General features: G+C 42.0%; 1 protein-coding gene across 5 annotated transcripts in view; it reads left to right on the top strand.

Annotated features, from left to right (window-relative positions):
* Positions 1-22,041, top strand: part of DIP2B (DIP2 acetate--CoA ligase B (putative)) — a 231,052-nt gene that overhangs the window by 88,015 nt on the left and 120,996 nt on the right. The window lies entirely within an intron of this gene.

Genomic DNA, 22,041 nt, shown 5'->3' with positions numbered 1-22,041 from the left:
CTTTGCCCACACAGGCACACACAAAAATTACCACGAGGAAGGTAAGTTGGTTAGTCACATCCCTGTTTTGCAGATGAGGACACTTAACAGAGGGCTGGAACTGACTGGCTTAAAGTGATACAGCTATCAGTAGTTAAGAAGAGAACCAGATCACCGGCCAGATCATTTTATTCCTGAACCTGTGCATTTTACACTGTACTATACTGTCTACTTTGTATATTTAAGAAGTTTTTTTCTAAATAAAGATAGTGCCTTTCTGCTAGAGGAATTCTTAATGAACATATTTTTTTTGCTGGATATGTGCGTGGATGCTAAGTCCTGCAATCATGTCTGACCCTTTGTGGCTCTATAGACTGTAGCCTGCCAGGCTCCTCTGTCCATGGGATTCTCCAGGTAAAAATACTGGAGTGGGTTGCCATGCCCTCTTACAGAGGAACTTCCCAACCCAGGGATCAAACCCGAAACTCTTACATCTCCTGCATTGCAGGTGGATTCTTTACCTCTGGTGCCACCTGGGAAGCTCAATATATAACGTTCTAAAATACTTCTTAAAACTGTTCACAGTTTATGGACAGGTTTCTATTTTTCTTTTGGGTAGATTCCTAGAAGAAGTATTGGATTGAAACATATAAATGTTTTACAGACTTGTGAACACTGCACAATTGTTTCCCCTGAAAGGATGTTCTGATTTCCTTATTTCTTCATATTAGCCAGATAGCCTTAGAATACGACAGAAAGCTTGACAGAGTGTAATTATAGCCTCTGCCTAGGGAGACCGGAGTCACTGGTTGTTATTTATTAGTTTAACTGTTATCATCAACACCATTTCTATAAAAATGACCTGTTTTCTGTGATGGCAATAGGAGACTTTGAGATTATGATCTTTTGTATTGTTTTGCTCTTTTCCTGATCATGTAATTTATGACAGCAGTTCTGTAAGGACATCCGTATTTACATTCACATTCAACTGCTTCCATTTCCTGCAGCTCAACTGAACAGGGAAAAATAAAATTGCAATATTGGGAACCTTCGTTTTTGATTAGTAAGCTACCTCAAATGGCTGGGAGATGGTGTCAGTTTATAGAACCAGTAAGCTGTTTTCATGATGGTTAGCAATTAGCATTTACTCACTCAGGGTAGGAGACAAATAAATTCAAGAATTGTATATGTTTGAATGAAATACGTCTCTGCCCCTCAGTTATGTACTTATGACCAGGCCAGTTCATTTGACCAGGACCATTAATCTTTTGATGTTTCAAATGATTTCCAAAACCACCCTTTAGTCCCTTTTAGCTGGTATCTGATGAGGTGAAGTTGCCCAGTCGTGTCCAACTCTTTGCGACCCCATGGACTGTAGCCTACCGTGCTCCTCCGTCCATGGGATTTTCCAGGCAAGAGTACTGCAGTGGGTTGCCATTTCCTTCTCCAGAGGATCTTCCCGACCCAGGGATTGAACCTGGGTCTCCTGGGTTGTAGGCAGACGCTTTACCATCTGAGCCACAAGGGAAGCAAGAGTATCTGATGACAAAATATTTTTTTAGAATTTACTATTTTAGTTATTAGAATATGTTGATTGCTCTTTCCCTCAGAAAAGCTCTTATAGTGTGAATGAGTATGGGTGTAAGTAGCACTTTACAGATGAGAAAAACGAATCTCCCTCATGCCGGTCCCAAGCTGGATGTGCTTCCTGTGTGGGGGAGCGGTCTGATAGCTGGTGGGGGAAGGTTCGCTCCCTGGAATCTCAGGTGGAACAGGCCTGACAGGCAAATGGGGAGGTGGGCCCTGCGGGCCTGGCCTGCCCGTAGCTGCCTGCAGGCTCCCTTCTCTCCACCGTGGGGTGGTTGTTCAGGAGAATATTCACTTACCTATACAGATTAACCATGATAAGTAGTTTTTTAAATTTAAAAATATTTCTATAAAATCCAGACATTCCTATCTGTCTTTTTTAAACCTCTCAGAAAAGTATTTTTCCAGAGATGAGTGATTATTTGGGAAAAAGGCTGATCATTGCTTCTAGTGTTAAAGTTTGAAACGTGTTTGGAGTTCTCAGTTCATTGATTTGCATAGCTGTTTCCGCCTCCTGGAGGAGTCCGACCAGAAGGCTCTTCTCAAGCTGTGTGGTTAACTCCTCCCTCCAGTTTTACTCAGCTCTCACATTCTCGGATGAGTTCTGCCTGATTGCCCTGTTTAATGCCTGCTGAGCCCCCAGACCCTGCTTTCCTTCTTCTAAATTTTTCTTTTTCCAAAGCATTCTCTACCTTCTAACATTTCTGTATAATTCGTCCACCCACTCTGTTTATAGTAGTTTTCTGTCCCTCAGATCAAAGCTCCACAAGGGAATGGCTGTCTGCTCCGGCACAGCCCTAGGGGCCTAGGCCGTGCCTGACTCCTCGCAGGCCATCAGCAGTGGCTGAAGGAGAGATGAGTAACACACACTTACATATGTGCATGTCTCTCTGTGTTTATGTGGACAGTACAAAGTGTGGGAAACAGGCTGACCAGAGCAAGCCTTTTAAAGTATCTTTGCTTTTTATGTTTTGTGTATTTTAAGATTTTTAAACACTGGCTTTTTACATCTTGACTAGTTCAGTGGACACTTCTCTTGCTTCTGCGAACAGTTTTTAGTAAGTGGCAGAGCCGGAATTGAACCCAAGCATCTGGCTCCAGATGTGGGGCACTAACCAGCCTACCTCACAGTAGGATGTTTTTGGTGGCCTTTGTAATGTCTCTAGGTGTTCTTACTACACTCTGCTTCGTAATTAGCCTGTTGCTTTTATCCTAGCACTTAACTCTTGCCCTGCTTGTGCCACGCCTCTAAAGAGCCCAAATCTGTTTGCGTATGCTTTTGGTGCCAGGCACAGTCTTCACCCCTGTGTTTTCTGCTCAGTACTCTCCTGGTTGCCACAGTTATTGCTTCTCTTATATAATTGAACATAATGATCCTGTGATCAGAGAACAAAAGTTCTCTCACTCCTGTTATGAGCCACTCAGCTGGCTGGATCACAGAGGAATGCTCGGAGTTCTGGAAATCCTCCTTGTCAGCCTTGAGCAAGTTCATAGGTTTCAAACTTAAAGCTTGTATATTAGTTTACTAAATGTCAATAGTTTCCATCTTCCTTTCTAGGAATCTGTTGTTAGAAGAAAGAGATGAGATAGAAATAGAGCAGGGATTTGCATACTCAACAAATGCTATGGTTGTATCAAAGTTTATGTATAATACATCAGCAGTGCAATTGGTATCCAAGTTAAAATTGTACTTCCTATTTGCTCTGTTTTTCTCAAGCAAAGAAACAAGTGATGTCAATTTAAAGAGACTGTTGACAAGATTGACAAGATCATGCCTTTTTATAAGTTAGCAAAGAATATAGTGTTGCCTTTGATATGTCCAGGTCTGAGAAGAGGAGTAGGCAGAGTGGGTGAACCAGCAGAAGAGCACATCACAATCCGAGAAATGAGCATTTAGCTTTGTCTTCATGTGAAGACTGCTCTAGTCTAATAAAAAGCAAGCAGTTGTGAATTAGGTCTTTCAAAAGAGGCTCAAGTGGTTCAGTGACATTGGCCTGGGAAAGAGAGGGGAAAGCTATGACTTGGCACTCCATTTTAGTGATGAGGAAGATTGTTGGCTGTCCTTCAGATTTTTTAAGCTAGTCTGGTCACCTCTTGGTCACCTCAGGTAATTGAAGCCTGGTCCCATTTTTCTGCTGAGATAGGACCCAGTGGAGGTCTTTTCTCAGGAACTGCTCAAGGATAAATCCACAGTGATGATAAAGCCGTGGACTGGTTCCAGGCCTTGGCTTGCTGAATTAGAAGAACACTTTGGGGAAATGTTGACCTTGGCACTGACCAGAGCACCAAATTCCTTTCTCTGCATTGTTTTGCATCTCATGCAGTACTGAATACTCTGCTAAATACAGAATAAGCTTTTGAAAGAATTAAGTGCAGACGAGTTAGGTAATAATTATTTATAATACAAAAGGATTTACTCCATGAATGCTTTAAATAGCAAATTCCCAAATACTCCCAAAAATGATAGGTTATATACATTTCTTGAGAAACAGATGTATTAGATACAAGGAGGTCTGTTGGCAGCGTGCAGCCGTACACCCAGCCTCAGCTATTTCCTTGTGAACTAACATTGTCAAGTGGCAGTATACATGTGTTGCATATGCAAGTGTATCATACAAGTAAATGGCACAACAGAGGACTTTTTTATAGCTGGTCTTTTAAAAAAGTTATCTTTTATTGATTTATATTGTATTGTTGACAGATGAAGTGGTCTGTAGGTTAGCAGTACTTTGAAATGTTTATAACTGACTTTATGGTCTATTGATGTGGTCAGTTTTCATAAATGTTCTATTTGTTTCAAAAGAATGTTTATCAATTAGAGTTCCACAAGAGATGTCAGCTGAGTGGCTCTTCTCAGTTTTCCCAAGTATGGCACATAGCTGGTATCATTGGAGGTGCACAGGAGATAAGGCATCCGTTGCATATAATGAGTCGAAAGAAGTAAACATGATAAACTGCTGGAGACATTATAAAACGACATTAGAGGTTTTATATACACATACCCACCAGTGTAATCTGTTTTCTAGCAGATGGTATATTTTCAATAGCTGTGATTTGATTCATGACATTTCAGATGCAGTGAGCTTTGTTTAAAAGCTTCATTGAGGTATAATTCACATGCCACGTAATTGACCCATTTAAAGTATGCAGTTCAGTGTTTTTTAGGAAGTTCACAGTGTTGTGCACTTTATTCTAATTTTAAAACACTTTGATCACCGCGAGAGGAAACCCCATATCCATTAGTTGTCGCTTCCCATGCCTTCTATCCCTTCTACTTTTTGTATCTATGGATTTGACTCTTCTGGATATTTCACGTAAATGTGTGTGCTCAGGCACTCAGTCGTGTCCATGGAGTCAAACAAAATGTAGTCTTCTGTGACTGGCTTATTTCGTTTAGCGTACGGTTTTGAAGTTCACCCATGTTGTAACATGTACCTGTGTGTGTGTGTGTATGCATGCATGCTCAGTCACTTAATGGTGTCCAACTCTTTGCAACCCCATGGACTGTAGCCCACCAGTCTCCTCTGTCCATGGGATTTCCATGGCATATCCAGGCAAGGATACTAGAGTAGGTTGCCTTTTCCTTCTCCAGGGGATCTTCCCAACTTAGGAATCGAACCCGTGTCTCCTGAGTCTCCTGCACTGGCAGCTCGATTCTTTACCACTGCGCCACCTGGGAAGCCCAACGTGTACCTTTTTATTGCTGGATAATATTCTGTGTTTGGATAGACCACATTTTTTTAATCCCTTTGTCAGTTGTTGGACTTTTGGATTGTTTCTACTTTTTGGTTGTGAATAATGCTGCTTTCAACACAGATGTACAAATTTTTGAGTAAGTGTACAGTTTCATCCAGGGAAGTGTTTTTAGCTCATCTCCAACATAAATATCACCCATTGCAAAAAGGCATACAATCCACTTCAGAATTCTTTTGTTTGTAGTTTGTTCTGAGATCCTGGTGTTTGGTGGCAGAGTGGATAGGGAGGGGCATAACATTTATTGATGCTGCTGCTGCTGCTGCTGCTGCTAAGTCGCTCCAGTCATGTCCGACTCTGTGCGACCCCATAGATGGCAGCCTACCAGGCTTCCCCGTCCCTGGGATTCTCCAGGCAAGAACACTGGAGTGGGTTGCCATTTCCTTCTCCAATTCATAAAAGTAAAAAGTGAAAGTGAAGTCACTCAGTCGTGTCCAACTCTTAGCAACCCCATGGACTGCAGCCTACTAGGCTCCTCCATCCATGGATTTTCCAGGCAAGAGTACTTCTCTGTTATCGCCTTCTCTGTTATTGATACTAGACAGCATTTTAAAAAGCACAGACCTCGTTTTGCTGACAAAGGTTCATATAGTCAAAGCCCTGGTTTTTCCAGTAATCATGTACAGATGTGAGAGATGAATCGTAAAGAAGGCTGAGCACCGAAGAATTGATGCTTTTAAATTGTGGCACTGGAGAAGACTCTTGAGAATCCCTTGAATAACAAGCAGATCAAACTGGTGAATCCTAAAGGAAATCAACCCTGAATATTCATTAGAAGGACTGATGCTGAAGCTGAAGCTCCAATACTCTGGCCACCTGATACAAAGAGCAGGCTCACTGGAAAAGACCCTGATGAGGGGAAAGATTGAGGGCAAAAGAGAAGGGGGCAACAGAGAATGAGATGGTTGGATGGCATCACTGACTCAGCGGACATCAATCTGAGCAGACAAATTCTGGAAGATAGTGAAGTACAGGGAAACCTGGTGTGCTGCAGACCATGGGGTTGCAGAGTCAGACAGGAATTAGCTAGTGAGTGACTGAACACCACCTCTGGACTAAGCACTTTGCTAGGAACTTTGCAGAGGTAATCACTTAATCCTGTTAACAGTCCTATGAAATAAGTACAGGTTTCCTCGTTTTACAGATGGAAAAAGCAAGGACCCAGGAAACTTAAGTAACTTGTCTAAAGAAACATAGTTGATAAGTGATGAGCGAGGCTTATAATCTAGATCTGTCTGACTTTAGGACAGCTCCAGAAAATTTTAAACTTAATGTTTGTTTGTTTGTTTTTTAACAATAATCTCAATACTTCTTTTCATCAAATCAGGTCTTTCCAATGATTTATTCATACTTCTTCCATTTTTTGACAGCTTCCTTTTTAATGGTAGCTATATGCCTATTGCCCTTTGCCTACCAACTATAGGTAGTTTTAAAATCTTTTGGCTAAGGTGAGGGGTTTTTGTTCAAACAGAGTCTTACACTGAAGCATGACTGAGTATACTCAGTAACAGCAGAATTGCTCTGGTTGAAGCTCAGAGAATTTCCTGGAGTTACTTACTAACGGCTCTGGTATAGCAAGCTCTTAGTCTGTAAACAGAGGGAAAACGTCATTCCTCAAACATTTTGCTTATTTCCAGACTGTTGTCTTTCAACATTTGTCACACTGGTTATTGGGATTTGTGTTAATTATCTATCTTATTTATTTATTGGCTGTGCTGGGTCTTCGTTGCTGCTCGAGCTTTTTTCTAGTTGTGGCGACTGGGGGCTACTGTCTAGTTACAGTACACAGGCTTCTCAGTGCAGTGGCTTCTCCTGGTGTGGGGCACAGGCTTTCGGGTGCACAGGCTTCAGTGGTTGTGGCACATGGGCTCAGTAATTGTGTTTCTCAGGCTCTAGAGCACAGGCTCAATAGTTGTGGCACACAGACTTAGTTGCTCCATGACATGTGGGATCTTGGATCAAGGATCAAACCTGTGTCTCTTAAATTGGCAGGCAGATTCTTTACCACTGAGCCACCAGGGAAGCCCCTCAAGCATCCATTTCTAACTAGGAGTTTATTTAGATAATGTTTTGATGGGGAACTCAGCATATCAAATGATTACTGTTTTAACTTTAAGAATAAAAATAAACACAAGTACAGTGTAATAAATGAGCTTCCCATTTACTACATTCTTTACCACTGAGCCATGTAGTAATGTAAGTAAGCCATGTAGTAAATGGCTCAGTGGTAAAGAATCTGCCTGCCAGTGCAGGAGCCGGAGTAGACACAGGTTTGATCCCTGAGTTGGGAAGATCCCCTGGAGTAGGAAATGGCAACTCGGTCCATTATTCTTGCCAGGATAATCCCATGGACAGAGGAATCTGGCAGGCTGCAGTCCATGGGATTGCAAGGAATTGGACATGACTGAGCCCCCTGCATGCACAGTGCAGAAATGCCATCCTGATTATGCTAAAAACCTTCCATGGGAACAGCATCTATCAGAAATGTTTAACACGCACAGTATATTGATGAGTCCAGTTCAAGACTTTTAGTGTGTGTTTTTAGATAATTTTGCAGAGAGTTTGCTTTGCAATGTTTTGATTTTAAGTAAGTAAACCAGATTTACTTTAAAAGAATTCAGCCTGGATCAAAATCACATTTATGTAAGATGGAGTATGTAAAAAGATTCATCAGGAAGATTAACAGTGAAAAGTTTATAAGGCTATATCTTACCTTATAAGGCTGTGTCTTACCTATCTAATAGTTAAATTAGCTTTTAACAGTTTTAGTGCCATGGTTTTGTGGTTCTGGTGGGGACACCAAGTAGCAGCAATTATTTGCTGTCACAGACTGGAAGTCATCTCATTTACTATGTACTTGTTGGATTTTGAGTTTGACTGTATGTAGGAGAAGGCGATGGCACCCCACTCCAGTACTCTCGCCTGGAAAATCGCATGGACAGAGGAGTCTGGTAGGCTGCAGTCCATGGGGTCACTAAGAGTCAGACACGACTGAGCGACTTCACTTTCACTTTTCACTTTCATACATTGGAGAGGGAAATGGCAACCCACTCCAGTGTTCTTGCCTGGAGAATCCCAGGGACAGGGGAGCCTGGTGGGCTGTCGTCTATGGGGTCGCACAGAGTCCGACACGACTGAAGCGACTTAGCAGCAGCAGCAGCAGGAGAAACCCCAGATAACAGGTACTTAAGCCCGATAGAAGTTGATTTCTGTGCTGTGTAATAGTCTGCACCAGTGGGGCCACTCTGCTCCGAGAGGTCATCAGACTCTGGGCTCTTCCTGTTCTGAACTTCACAGTGCTTGGATCTGGCCATCAGTCTGTGTCTAAGATGGCTGATCACCACAGTCCCATTTCAGCTGTCAGAAAGGGAGAAAAAGGGAGGACGTGCTTTTTCCCTTAAAGTGCAGGACCTGGAAGTTAAACACATTCTTTCTGTCCAAACCGCGTTGGCCAGAACCGCTGTTTGACCACACCTAGCTGTGAGGGGACTGGGGAATGTGGTTTTTATCCTGAGGGTTGTTGTTTTACCGGGTAAAATTCTCTTTTGGAGGAGAAGAGAAGAGATGATGGGGGCACTTATCTGTCTTTAAACTTGTTGATACACAAACTGCTTGTGCTTGACTTTTCTTTCTTTTGTACTTGGTTTTTTTATACTGTTTCCTCATCTTTCATGTTCTGTTAAAATATCATAATTACCTTCTGAAAAAACGACATTGCAAAAATACTTGTTTCAGATGGGAATGAGAATAAGGAAATAGGATTTCAAATTCACGAAGACAAAATACTTTTAATGAATAAGTTTAGTAAAATCTTTTTTTAAAATCTTAAGTATACAACTACTAATTGAACAGATCCAATTTGATTATTTCTAGCTTTTATTCTAGAATAATGGCTTTTCTCATTTACTTACATTGTTATTATGAAGAACATTTACCCTGCTTAATATTCACATTTCCATGTATTGACAGCTTTCAGAGTTTATTTTTTGTACTATTCAGACATGTAGCACAGAGTGTCTTACTGTTTTTGGGGAGGTGACGGCAGGGCAAGAGTGGGGTGCTGGGTGTTCTGTTGTTATTGAAGGTAGGTGTCAGGAGTGGTGTTTTTTTCCTTTCAATTCCTAACTTTGTGATTAGTACATCGAGTGAAGTACAGGAAATATCTGTTCAGACTCTGAAGGATTATTCCTCGCATTGTTGTCTTTGCTATTTTGGGAAGGAATTTTTTTTTTTTTCTTTTCTCTAAGTGAAATTGCAGGAAAGAAGTAGATTTTTTAGTAATAGTATTGGAGATTTAAATATCTTCAGGGGAACAGGAGACACACACATTACAGAAAGAAAGAAACTATTCTATATCAGCCAAACCAAAAGTTACAGCTCCTATAGTCTATTCAAAACTGAGTCATTTGTAAAAATCCTTAAGCAGTTTATCCCATTTCTTTCTTTCATGCTAGTTTTTTTTTTTTTTTTTAAACCTGCTAAGGATATCAGCTCCTGAACCTGTGAAAAACCATGAGCAACTTTCTATTACAAGTTGTATAGCTGCAAGATCATTCTTATTCTTGTTGCTTGTTTGTCCACCATTCCTCAGGGAGCCTGTATTCCTAAAAGAATTATGAACATTTAACATTTATCCTTTTTGCTGAGGCTGCATTGAGGGATATGGGTTGTTTTTATTTAATCTTTAAAAATAGTTATTTTAAATTTTATTTAAATTTATTTAAATATATTTAGTTATTTTAAATTTTGACATGGTGAAAGAGGAACTGGCAGTAGCATCTGAACATCTTTTATGAAAATCTGATTCAGAGTGGACCCTGTTGGGTTTAGGAGCTCCGTTTTCGTCCCCTTATAGCTTAATCCTCTTTTTCTCCCTCTCCGTCCCCTTCTCATACTGACCCATCCCGCCAGTCATCTTTCATCTGAACCTGAACCCCTTCTCAGTCTCCACCAAGTCCCACAAAGCCACCCCCTCTACCAGCAGGTATCTCTCCATTTATAGACTCTACCCTGTTCCCCTGGCATTTTAGGAGGAAATGCCCAAGAAAATTTTGATTTTTAGTGTCTTCTTTACAACATAAATTAATCTTCTGTCTTCTTTATTCTTTATCACTTTTTTCATGGCTTTTGTCTTTAATCATTTGTTTCCACTGTTTCCCCATCTTTTTGCCATGAAGGTGATGGGACCGGATGCCATGAACTTAGTTTTCTGAATGTTGAGCTTTAAGCCAACTTTTTCACTCTCCTCTTTCACTTTCATCAAGAGGCTCTTTAGTTCTTCTTCACTTTCTGCCGTAAGGGTGGTGTCGTCTGCATACCTGAGGTTATTGATGTTTCTCCCAGCAGTCTTGATTCCAGCTTGTTCTTCTTCCAGCCCAGTGTTTCTCATGATGTACTCTGCATAGAAGTTAAATAAGCAGGGTGACAATATACAGCCTTGACATACTCCTTTTCCTATTTGGAACCAGTCTATTGTTCCATGTCCAGTTATATGTTCTCTGCATATAAGTTAAATAAGCAGGGCGACAATGTACAGCCTTGATGTACTCCTTTCCTGATTTGGAACCAGTCTGTTGTTCCATGTCCAGTTCTAACTGTTGCTTCCTGACCTGCATACAGATTTCTCAAGAGGCAGGTTAGGTGGTCTGGTATTCCCATCTCTGTCAGAATTTGCTGTTAGAGTAACAGATGTTATTAAGTGCTTCCTCTGTGCTAGGAACTAAGAACTTTGCATGTATTATTATTAATACTAATTGAAAGTAGAGGGCAGGGTGGAAATAGGTTAAAAACCTTTATTTTGACGGCTACTCAGAAATTTAGAGATCCTCAGACCAGAGCCTCTTTGTCTTCTCCCCCTCACCCCACCTCCAGCACTCCCTCAACAACTGTATTTACTTACCCATCCTTATCTCTTTTCTCCAAGAATGAGATATCATTAAAGTCCTATAGCGTCGCCAATCTTTTGTGCATCCTGACAGACACAGAAAATGATAATATTGAATACAGAGGGATTAAAAAGGCTGTTGTCTACTTGAGGTGACTGCTTCAGAGTTTCCAGCTCCTCTAAGCTCTGCCAGGCAGCCTGAGGGTGGAGGATAACCCTCCAAACCCAGGGAGCACTCAGATCAAGGGCACAGACCCTAGTCCCAGTCTCAGTCCTCACTGAGCCATGAGGCACCCCTACTCCCAACTCTGACTCTTACTCCTTCTCATCCTTTCAGGAGCTTCCGCCCTCATCAGTTACCTTGTGTGATCATGTTACCCTTCTGCTTAAAGCTCCTCAAAGGCTTTCTCTCTGATTTATAATGAAATCCCTGAACCCTCACATGGTCTCCAGGACCCTGCAGGATCTGGACCCTGCTGCCTCCCCTACCTCACCACCCCCTACCGTATGCCCGCCCCCTCACCAGTTGAGCTGGCTCTCAGCTGTGCTCCCTCCCAGATGTGTCCCTCTCAAGGTCTTCTCATCGGATGAACTTCGCACCGCTGCAAGCCCACTGCCTGTCCTGCCAGCTCCTGTGTCATTTTCAAAATATTTAAATGTATTTATTTATTTTTAAATATCTCAGCTTAAATGTCACTCACTTCCTCAGAGCAGCCTTGTCCAGGTGCCCAGACTAGGTCAGGTCTGGCATGTAGACCTGTCTGTAAGTTTGTGCTGAGCAACATGCCTGCTGAAACCTGTCAGAGCCCTCTTAGCCCCTGAACAACTTCTCTGCAGCCCTTATCAAACTGGTGATTAAGTCTTTCATTATGTCATTGTTATTTGGGTATCTCTCTGTGCTGGGGGACTACATCTGTCCTCTTCTGTCCTGTTCCTCTAAAGTAGTGCTTTGCAGGTTGGAAGTTCTTGATTGTTGTCGGTTGAGTAAGTGTTTTTCACTCTCTTTCTAATAGCTGTTTCTCTGTAATATATGAATTTGTCCATCTTCAAGATGTGCCCATCACTCTCCTGGACTCTGTAGCCTCCTATAGATACTGTTCCATATCTCGTATACTTTATAACAAAGCGTATTGAAAGGAAAAAATCTTGCTAGCCTGACTTCACCGCTGATCTCCTCTGTAGTATTCTGAATAACCGTCGTCCTCAAGTTCCTTTAATTAGGCCGCTACTGGTGATCTCGTTGCCAAATTGAGCAAGCGTTTTCTGATTCTGTTTTTACCTTTGTGACACTGTGCATTATTCATCGTCTCCTTCTCACTTTCCCTCTCCCTCTTCTCCCCTCCTTCCCCCAGTTCCTTCCTGGCCTCCCTGCTGTGTCCCAGTATCATCCCTTTCCCCTCTACCCATTCTTTAAATGTTCGTTTTCTCCAGGATTCCTTTTTTGGCCTTCTCCGCTTTTCACGCTGCACTCCCTCTCATGGTATCATTCACACCCGCGCTCTCAGCTCCCACCTCCTACACCAATTGTGAGGATGTATCTGTCACTCCCAGAGCTCATCTGTTCTGTTGCCTACTCTATTCCTTTCCTCGTTTTGCCTTGTCACACATAGCAGTGCCAGGCAAGTGGCGTTCATCGAATGTTGACCAGGCTTTAGAGCTTGTTTTATCCTTAATTCCTGCAGATATGGAAACCGAGGCCCAGAGAAGTGTATAATGGCTTGCGCAGGATCAGAGAGCTAGTTGGGAGGAAAATATAAGCCTTCTGACACCTGGAATCTGAGATCAAACAAGCTGCTTATTTTATTCTCTCTACTTGTATTTTTTTCTGTGCATCTTTGGTTTCTAGAGCGGTAGGAACTGGCTACCAACAAAATTCTTCCTATTTAGAAATTTTCACTGTATTTCTGTACTTGCGAGAGGACATACTTAGATTTTTGATTCATTGTTAATTTTATCTGCACCACTGATAGAGAATACCTGGCACCATGCACTGTTTAATTTAGATTCAGTGAACAGCATAGCTGTTATTACTTACTGCCTAGTTTTAAAAGAAGTCATTTTCATGGATGCTAGAATAAAGGCAAAGTAATTGAATATGCCTAGCTGTTCTTGTAAGAAACCGTTTTCTAATTTTCTAGGGAAAATTAAAGATAAAAATCAGGGAAAAGAAGAAGCTGTAAAGAAAATTATCTTTTTTTCCTGTCTTTTCCCCCGCTAGGCATTTGCAGTTTGAGGCCTAAATTAAAATGACGACATCCATAGTTGGATGCATGTAATCCTGTTTTGTGCATATTGGCACTGTTTTATTTACATGTATTTCTTTGAACTAATTTGCTTATTTCTAGTTTAGATATTTGTACCTCCTCTTTGATGTCAGTTTTCCTTCTTTTAAACTTTTAGCACCCAGAGGCACTAACTTTGTTGGCTCCCACTGCTGAGGGTGTAGAACTGTGCCACCACGTGTCTTTGTCTGTGTGCTAAGTCGCTCAGTCGTGTCTGACTCTTTGCAACCCCATGGACTGTAGCCCGTCAGGCTCCTCTGTCCATGGGATTCTTCAGGCAAGAATACTGGAGTGGGTTGCCATGCCCTCCTCCTGGAGATCTTCCCAACCCAGGGATCAAACCCTAGTCTTTTACGTCTCCTGCATTGGCAGGCAGGTTCCTTACTGCTGGCTCCACCTGGGAAGACACTTAATGTACTCAGAGAACCTACCAACCCAGAATTTTCTAAATCACCCTTTTAAGGGTAAAGCTACTGTTAGGACTTAAGGGTGGGGCCAGGGCTGGGGTGGTGTCCAATAAAACTAGTTGAATGTGTGCTGTGTGCCAGGAACTTTTGCATGTATTTTCTCATTCAGGACTCATCATAAGCACTCAAGGTAGGAGTTATTCCAGTTTTACCTATTATGAAACTGAGGCAGAGTTGTTCAGTAACTTGTCAAGGAGCCAGTAAATGGCAGACTGAGGGTCCAGACCCAGGTCCAGGTCTGCCTCATGCCGAACCCTGTGCTTTTTCTACCAGCTAAACCATCTCAGGGCTTCCTACCCCTCCTGTCCTGGTTAAACATTCAGGTCGTTTGGATAGCAAATTTCTTATTTGCAGACATAGTTTTTCTGATGGACACACAAACATACCTTTTGCATTAGATGAATTACTTTAGCCAGCTGCCCGATGATGTAGTAGACCTGAGTTCAGTTTCTCAGTGCATTTCAAGGGTTTCACTCTGTTGCTTTTTATTTGTTTGAACTTGCACGGTGCCTTAGGTGAAATACCATCTGTAAGAAGTCATATATATTTGACCTAGAAAACAGCCAAAACAATTCTATGATTTGAGTTTTGGGAGAAAGCAGTCTGGGCTTATTCTCAAGTTTCTGATGTGGAAAATGTCTAGTTACTTTCCTAAATGAGGTGAGAGGACATCTACTGAGAATGGAAATTTGAATGTCCTGAAGCTAAATTCTTTTGAAAATCTTTTGTAAGATTAGCAAAGTTAAAAGAAGAGAGAACTAATCTTTGAATATTTTATCACTGATTTTTTTCCCCAAAAGAAAAATTATTAAATAGATAAAATAAAAATTCTCATCTTCCAGCAGATTGAACTATTTTACGAGTTTATTTCTGGCTAGACTATGAAAATATTGTATCTTTTCACCCTCCTTCAATGTAAGAATAGTCCTCCTTATTTGTAAAAAGAAACTTCAGAGAGTTTTAAAAGTAATTTAGGGTTTCACATTCTTTGGAGTCTTCTTGGCCACTTGGTAGGGGAAGATAAAGGCCAAAATGCCCTGTATTTGGCTTAAGGTTTGTGAACCTTTATATATTACCTCTGAAAGGAGGATGTTTGGAGGATGGTGGCTGGTACATATAATTGATTGAATGGAATTGTCATTGTAAGAAGAACATGGTAAAATTTAATAATAGAAAACTTTCTTTGTCTTCTAGCCAGTGTCTCCTGGACATGATCCAAGCCTCTGCCTTTTTCAGTTTTGCTAAGATTGACCTCATTCACATTCTTGGCTACATTTTGGCTCTTTCTCTCTCTGTGTGTGTGCTTATATCTCTAATAGCCGTAACCCCAGTCCCACTCCACATCTCCAGTCACAGCCAGCATATCCCACCTTCCTGGTCAAAGATTTACATGTAGAGGATAGAATAGGTTTTAGATACAGGTATAGATTTGAAGGTGATGACTCCAGAACTTTTTTCTCTCAGTCTCTCATTTCTCTCCCTCCTAATTACTCCTTAACAAAACAGAGAGGCCCCACTCTCCCTTAGCTGAGTATTTAGTAATGATGTGTAATCACTTCTTGCTGACTTTTTTTTTTAAACTGCACTTGGACATTTTCTCCAGTTGGCTTTCATTTTGAAAATGACTAAAAAAGACAATTCACCCAGAGCTCTGTTGCAGGCAGGGTGGTGGTGGTAGTGGTATTTAATGCCTTCTTGAAAGTCATGTATGCTTTGGAGTGAGTCATAAAAGTTGTTTATTCCATGCTATTCATTTTATGAACAATAGGTTAGTTAGTTTTATACTTTTATTGCATCTGATAGGGGGACCACCTACAAATGAACAATGGACAAAGAACACTAAGAAAAGACCACAGACCTAGATTCTAGTCTAGCTGTATATCCTTATACAAGACATTTATCTTTTCATGTCTCAGTTTCTTGTTCTGTCATAAAGGTAACACCTTTCCTGTTTATTGAAGACGATTTGATGGCAGATTAAATGAATTGTCAGAATATTTTGAAAATTTAGAATGATGGCCTTATTATAAAAGAGGCATTTAATGAAGAGGGAAGTAAACTGATGAGCCATGAGATAAATATCAGTCCTAAATTTCAAGTATCTGAGGATCCCATCTTGATCCTCCCATCTGCCTGGGCATGCAGGAGCAGCGGTAAGGCCTTTTTCCTTCCTGGTTCATGGGAGATTGAATTTACAACTTTACACATCTGCCTGCTGCTCCAGGAATGCAGTTCTCTTTCACAGTTGAGGGTTTGAGAAGTCGTGTCTTCACCTCCCAGTGTCTGTCTCTCTGTCATCTTTCAAGACCCAGCCCAAGAGCAACTTCTGTGAAGTCGTCCCAATCTCTTTAAAGCTGAATTTGGAACTTCTTTCTGAAAATGAACGCAATGTTGTGTTTAAGAGGGGGCTTCTGGAGCCAAGTCTCTGAGTTGAGTTCCTGATCCTAGCACTTACTAGGTATGGTTGTGCGCAAGTTGCTTAAACTTGCTGGGTCTCAGTATCTTCACCTATAACATAGGGAATGATGGTAATAGCAGCTGATAAAACTGCCTGAGCCTCTTCTAACAGAGTCTGATACATAGTAAGCCCTTGATGAGTGTTGTTGCTGCTGCTGCTGCTGCTAAGTCACTTCAGTCGTGTCCGACTCTGTGTGACCCCATAGACAGCAGCCCACCAGGCCCCGCCGTCCCTGGGATTTTCCAGGCAAGAACACTGGAGTGGGTTGCCGTTTCCTTCTCCAATGCACGAAAGTGAAAGTGAAGTCGCTCAGTTGTGTCTGACCCTCAGCGACCCCATGGACTACAGCCTTCCAGGCTCCTCCGTCCATGGGATTTTCCAGGCAAGAGTACTGGAGTGGGATGCCATTGCCTTCTCCTATGTACTTTTTCTTATTGAATATTATAATTATCTTTTATCACCATTATTTCCTTCATACTCACGTAGAACTTTGTACTTAATCTCTAGTGTCTTCCCTGTCACTTTTATTGTAATTATTTGTTTAGACCTGGAACTTCCTTTTTCTTTTTTTCTTTAATATTTATTTATTTGGCTGTGTGGGATCTTGGTTGCAGCACATGAAATCTTTGATCTTTAGTTGCGGCATGTGGGGTCTAGTTCCCTGACCAGGGATTAAACCTGCCCCCCTGCATTGGGAATGTGGAGTCTTAGCCGCTGGACCACCAGGGAAGTCCCTAGACCTGGAACTTCTTGAAGACATGGATACTGTTTTATTCATCTTGCTTGACACTCTGTATCATCCATTCAGTGCTCAAAAATATTTTTTTTACAACATCTTCCAGATCCCCCAGCTGTTACCCCTCTGACTGACTAGGTGTGACTTTGAGGCTGGGCTGCATGGCACATCCCTTTTTATTTCCTTTGGAGCAGAAAGAAATTATGGCTGGAGCTGTAATTCTTGCTGTCTGTCCAACAACACCCTATATACATCTGACTTGGTGGCCCTCCAGAATTTCTCAGACCCTGTGTTTATTTAGCACCTAATTGCTCAGGGTGCTGCCCAAGGTCATCTGTGAGAACTACTTAGCATTGCTCTGCTCTGTCTGGGAGATGAGAATCATAAGGGAACCGCCAAACATGGCCATACCCACACAGCGGAGGAAAACCAGTGAACCGCTAAGTGATTGCATCCTTACGAGTTCAGGTCCTAGTTCTGCTATTAGAAAGCCCAGACCCAAACCACATGCCACTGCTCTGTCAACATTCCTTTCCCTCCCCAAGCAGAGAACACAATCCTTCCTTCTTCCACAGCCCACTTCGTGCTGTGGAGAATTAGTGATGCCTGTCTGCTTTGTCTCCTCTTTGAACACAGTTCCTCCCCCTAGACCCTACCTAGCCAGTAGGGTAGGCCTTCAGTAAATGTTTGTGGCTGTTGGAATTGTCAGTTACCGAGAGCCCATATTGAGTACTTTTAATCACAGATAAAAACTTTGCAAAGTAGATACTATTCTTCCCCACTTTGCAGACATGGAAATCAAGACTCATCAAGAGGTTAAGTGAAACTTGTCTAGAGTCAGATAGCCAGGAAGTGGTGAGGCTGTGCTGCAGGTGCAGCTGTGTCTAGCTCGTAGGTTCGGAACCACAGCGTGGTGCCGCCCCACCAGTGTAAACATACGCTCCCCTCGAACAGCTAACTGACTTGTGGGACGATTCCTCCTATCACCACTGACCTTGAAGAGGCTGGATTGGCTGGCAGGCGCACACCCGCCTCCTTTCAGGCCCTCTGTCGGTCTGCTTGGAGAAGAATTGTGGGCTGCCCATGCCAAGCCACTTGCATTGATCCCAGGTGGCAACAGAGAAGTTGGGAACATATTATTTCCTTTCTCTCCAACCCCTGACACCCATCTTTCCATACGTCTAGTGTTGTCTCAAGACTGTGGTGGTGCTGAAGCATCCAGACAGTCTCGGGTCACTGTCTCATCAGGCTTGGTGCCTTCATGCCTCTAGACCCCAGGAAGTGGCTGCTCTTCTGAGCGTTCATGTTGGTGGAGAAATACTAATATGTTACCCTAGTAGGAGGGGAAGGCTAATCCTCCCTATATTTGTTCAGTACTCAGAAAACTTGAACAACAGGTTTAACTTAGCTTTGTGCCATTGTAATGTAAATTTTATACAGGTATAGTTATGGCACTCCTTTTTGCTCCGTATGCCAGATGGCCAAAAATCTGTTGTAAGAATGCCTGTGATGTGACTTAGTGTCTGTGAGCTCCCCGGGCTCCATGCTCTCCCTCGAGGCCATGTTGCCCAGACAGCCTTCTCCTCACATTGTCAGTGGAACCGCCCAGCACGCTCCAGAGTTCTTCAGTGCAGCCATTGGCAAACTTCCTGATCTTTAAGACTCTTAGAAGGCACTTGTTAGAAAAGCAGGTATCTGGGTCTTAATCCAGACTTAGTGAATCAGAATCTTCAAGGGAAGGGCCTGGGAATTTGTATTTTTACATGTTCCTTGGGTGATTCTTAAAAACTGGAAATGTTTAGCAAGCGTTGCTTCAGTGCACCAGAAGTGCTTAGCAGCAGGTGGTGAGAGTGATAAGAGCACAGACTGGAGGAGGCAATGACAGCAGTGCGGATAACAAATTCAGTTATGTGGGATAACTGAATTCCTTCTGTCTGGTCTTGCTCTCTGGCTATGGGATACATCACTTTCTGGTAGAGTTCCTTCTGCTTCAGTGCCCAGTGATTTATGTATTATTTATTCCTCTCTTGCTTCTCTGGCCAGCTTTAAGGTCTAGCTGTCAGGTTTCAGTAAACTTTTTGGTTCACTAAATTTCTCTCCCTGGGCATTTCAGCTCCTCCTAAATGTAAAGACCTCTTTTTCTCCCACTCCCAGTTTCCACCCAAGCACGTGTGTCTCTGATTTATTATTCCCTGGGTGCTTTCATTTTACCAGTTCATTCAGTCACTCATTCAACAAGTGTCTATTGTGCCAGGCTGTGGGCAGGCTGTAGAGATGAACAAGACACAGTCCCTGCCCTCAAGTGCACCGTCTCGTAGGAACACAGATGTGTAAACAAGGTACCAGTGATGTGCTTAGTGCTATCACGGAAGTGTGTGCAGAGCTGAAGGGGGCACCAGGAGGAAGTGGCTAACAAATGGTGGCAAGTGTGACTTTTGAGCAGGTCTTGTACCCAGAGAAGAGGAAGGGGGCATTTGTGAGTGCTATCACCGGAGTCCTCACTTCTCTCTGCAGTGTGTCTTCTCCCAGGGCTCTTCAGTGTCTTTTCTTGTTTATGGAACAAATGGAGCTAATTGGCATGGCTGAATTAGACTCTCTTGATTGACTTTTTTCACAGCTCAAGATGGTTGGTAGTTGATTAATGTCCAAGATACCAAGTCTGTCAGTTACTGACAGTGAATGGTTGGCAGTCAAAGCACTGAAGAAAGCTTTTAAAGGCTTTTTACTTTATCAGATGTGTTCTGAGGCAGCAGAAGAGGTCTTTGTGCCCTTAAGGGAGTGCGTGTGTGAATCAGTGAGTGAGTGAGTGAGTAAGAGAGAGAGAGAGAGAGAGAGAGTGTGTGTGTGTGTAGTGGCGATTGGAGAGCTTGAGAGTGTGGAACAGGACAGGAGAATCCTTGTTTCTTTTTCAATGAAAGACATGATTTCCTGCTTCTTAGGAAGGTTTCCTTGGTAGGCTCCCACATCCCTGCTAGTTTTGTGTATTGTTAGAGATGACCTAAACTCTTGGTTTTTATTCACAAAAATGCACTGTGGGTTTCTCTAATTTCACTAGGAAAGCAGAGATGAAGGGCCATTGTGATTAAATTTGTACAGTCTAGTAAGTAGTCATGATTGCAGTTTAAAAATCTTTATCGTTTCTTGAAATAATGGATGCTCATTGTAGAAAAATTATAAAAGACAGGCAAGCAAAACTGACAAAAAGCTGAAACTTGTAATAATCTTACAAGTATTAGCTAACCATTGTTAACATTTTGGCATTTAAAATTTAGATTTTCTTTTTGTGTGTATACCTGTATGTATAAAAATATTTTTAGTCCCAAAATTGAATATGCTGCATAAACTGTTTAGTATAGTTCCTTTTTTTCTGTTATATAATGTGACCATTTTATCATATTAACAAATATATACCTACAGAACCATTCATTATTATTTTTTTTTAAAGAAGCTGAACAGGCTCTTTTTTTCTTTCCAAAATGTGTTTGTTTGTTTATTGACTGTACTGGGTCTCTATGGCTGCACGTAGGCTTTCTCTAGTTGTGGTGGTCGGGCTTCCCATTGTGGTGCTCTGTTGCAGAGCGTGGATTCTAGGCCCACGGACTCAGTAGTTGTGGTACATGGGCTTAGTTGCTCCAAGTCTTGTGGAGTCTTCCTGGACCAGGATTGAACCCGTGTTTAATCTTTGTCAGTTGTCCCCTCGAGGGTAGAGCCATTCCGATTTGAAAGCCACTGACACAGATGGTCTATAACATAAGTGTCTAGAGTCCTTCCAGTGTTTCCATTCAAAGAATAACTCAGGGAATATTCTTATGTTGATTTTTGTACACCTCTGTGAATTTTATCATTGGATAAATTCCTAGAAGTGCAGTTGATGAATCTGAATTTTGATAGAAATCACATTTCTCCAGAGATTGTATTATTTTTCATCTATATCCTTATAGTTCCAAATCTGTCTCTCTTTCCAAAGTTCTAGATTCATATAGCCAACTGTTGATTGGACATTTTCTCTTGTGTGTCTGATAGACTTTTCCTAATGAGCTCAACGCTTATCTTCTTCAACCCAGTTCTTGGGGTATATCTCTGTCAGAGAATATCATGACCATCTGCCTGGTTGCTCAAGCCAGAAACCTCCATCCTACACTGAATCAGTCATCAAATCCTACTCAGTTTTCCTCCCTAGTGTCTCTCTTAATCCAGTCACTTCTTTTCCTCCCTTCTACCTCTATCTTTGATTTAAGCTACTAGTATCTTGCCCAGATCACTATAGTAGCAGCAGGGCAAGCACTTCTCTCTCTGGCTTTTACCCTTGGTTCCACATTCCTCAGAAAAAGTGAACTTGCTGCACTCTATGATCTGCGAGTGTTACTCCTCTGTTTAAGCTGTTCAGTGAGCCCTGCTTCATCTCCCCCACCTGCTCCATCAGTCAAATGCTGAGACCGACATATCTGACGTTCATCACCCATGAGTCCAAATCTCTGTATCCATCAGTATGGGCTTCCTCCCCCACCATCACATATATTTATTCACCGGATATATTTATTCCTCCAGCTTTGAATTACTGTCCCTTGAATGTCCCTTTGTTCTCCTGCTGATTTCCTGGTCCTTTTAACCCTGCTCCCTGCCCATCCATTTTCTACCCTTTCTTTAGGACAAAGCAGGTTTCTTGAAGTCTTCAGCGCCATAGTTTGTCCTCTGTTAATCAGTTTTATCCTTACTGCATTTATCATGTATGTACTTTTTTCTGTGCTTCACATATACTTTTCCATTTAACCTTGTGAAAAAGACATACACATATTCAAAAATACAAACCAGTGAAGCAAGTGGAGAGATGTGGGAATTCCAGCTCTGGGTTCCAGCACAGGTCCTAGGGTGCAGAAGGGCCTTTTCAGAAATCC

Source organism: Bos grunniens, chromosome 5, assembly GCF_055505025.1.
Source record: "Bos grunniens cultivar Pamir isolate PY7600 chromosome 5, Bosgru_T2T1.0, whole genome shotgun sequence".
Taxonomy (NCBI): Eukaryota; Metazoa; Chordata; class Mammalia; order Artiodactyla; family Bovidae; genus Bos; species Bos grunniens.
The sequence above is the reverse complement of the archived record's forward strand: the minus strand, read 5'-3'. Positions and strand labels throughout refer to the sequence as shown.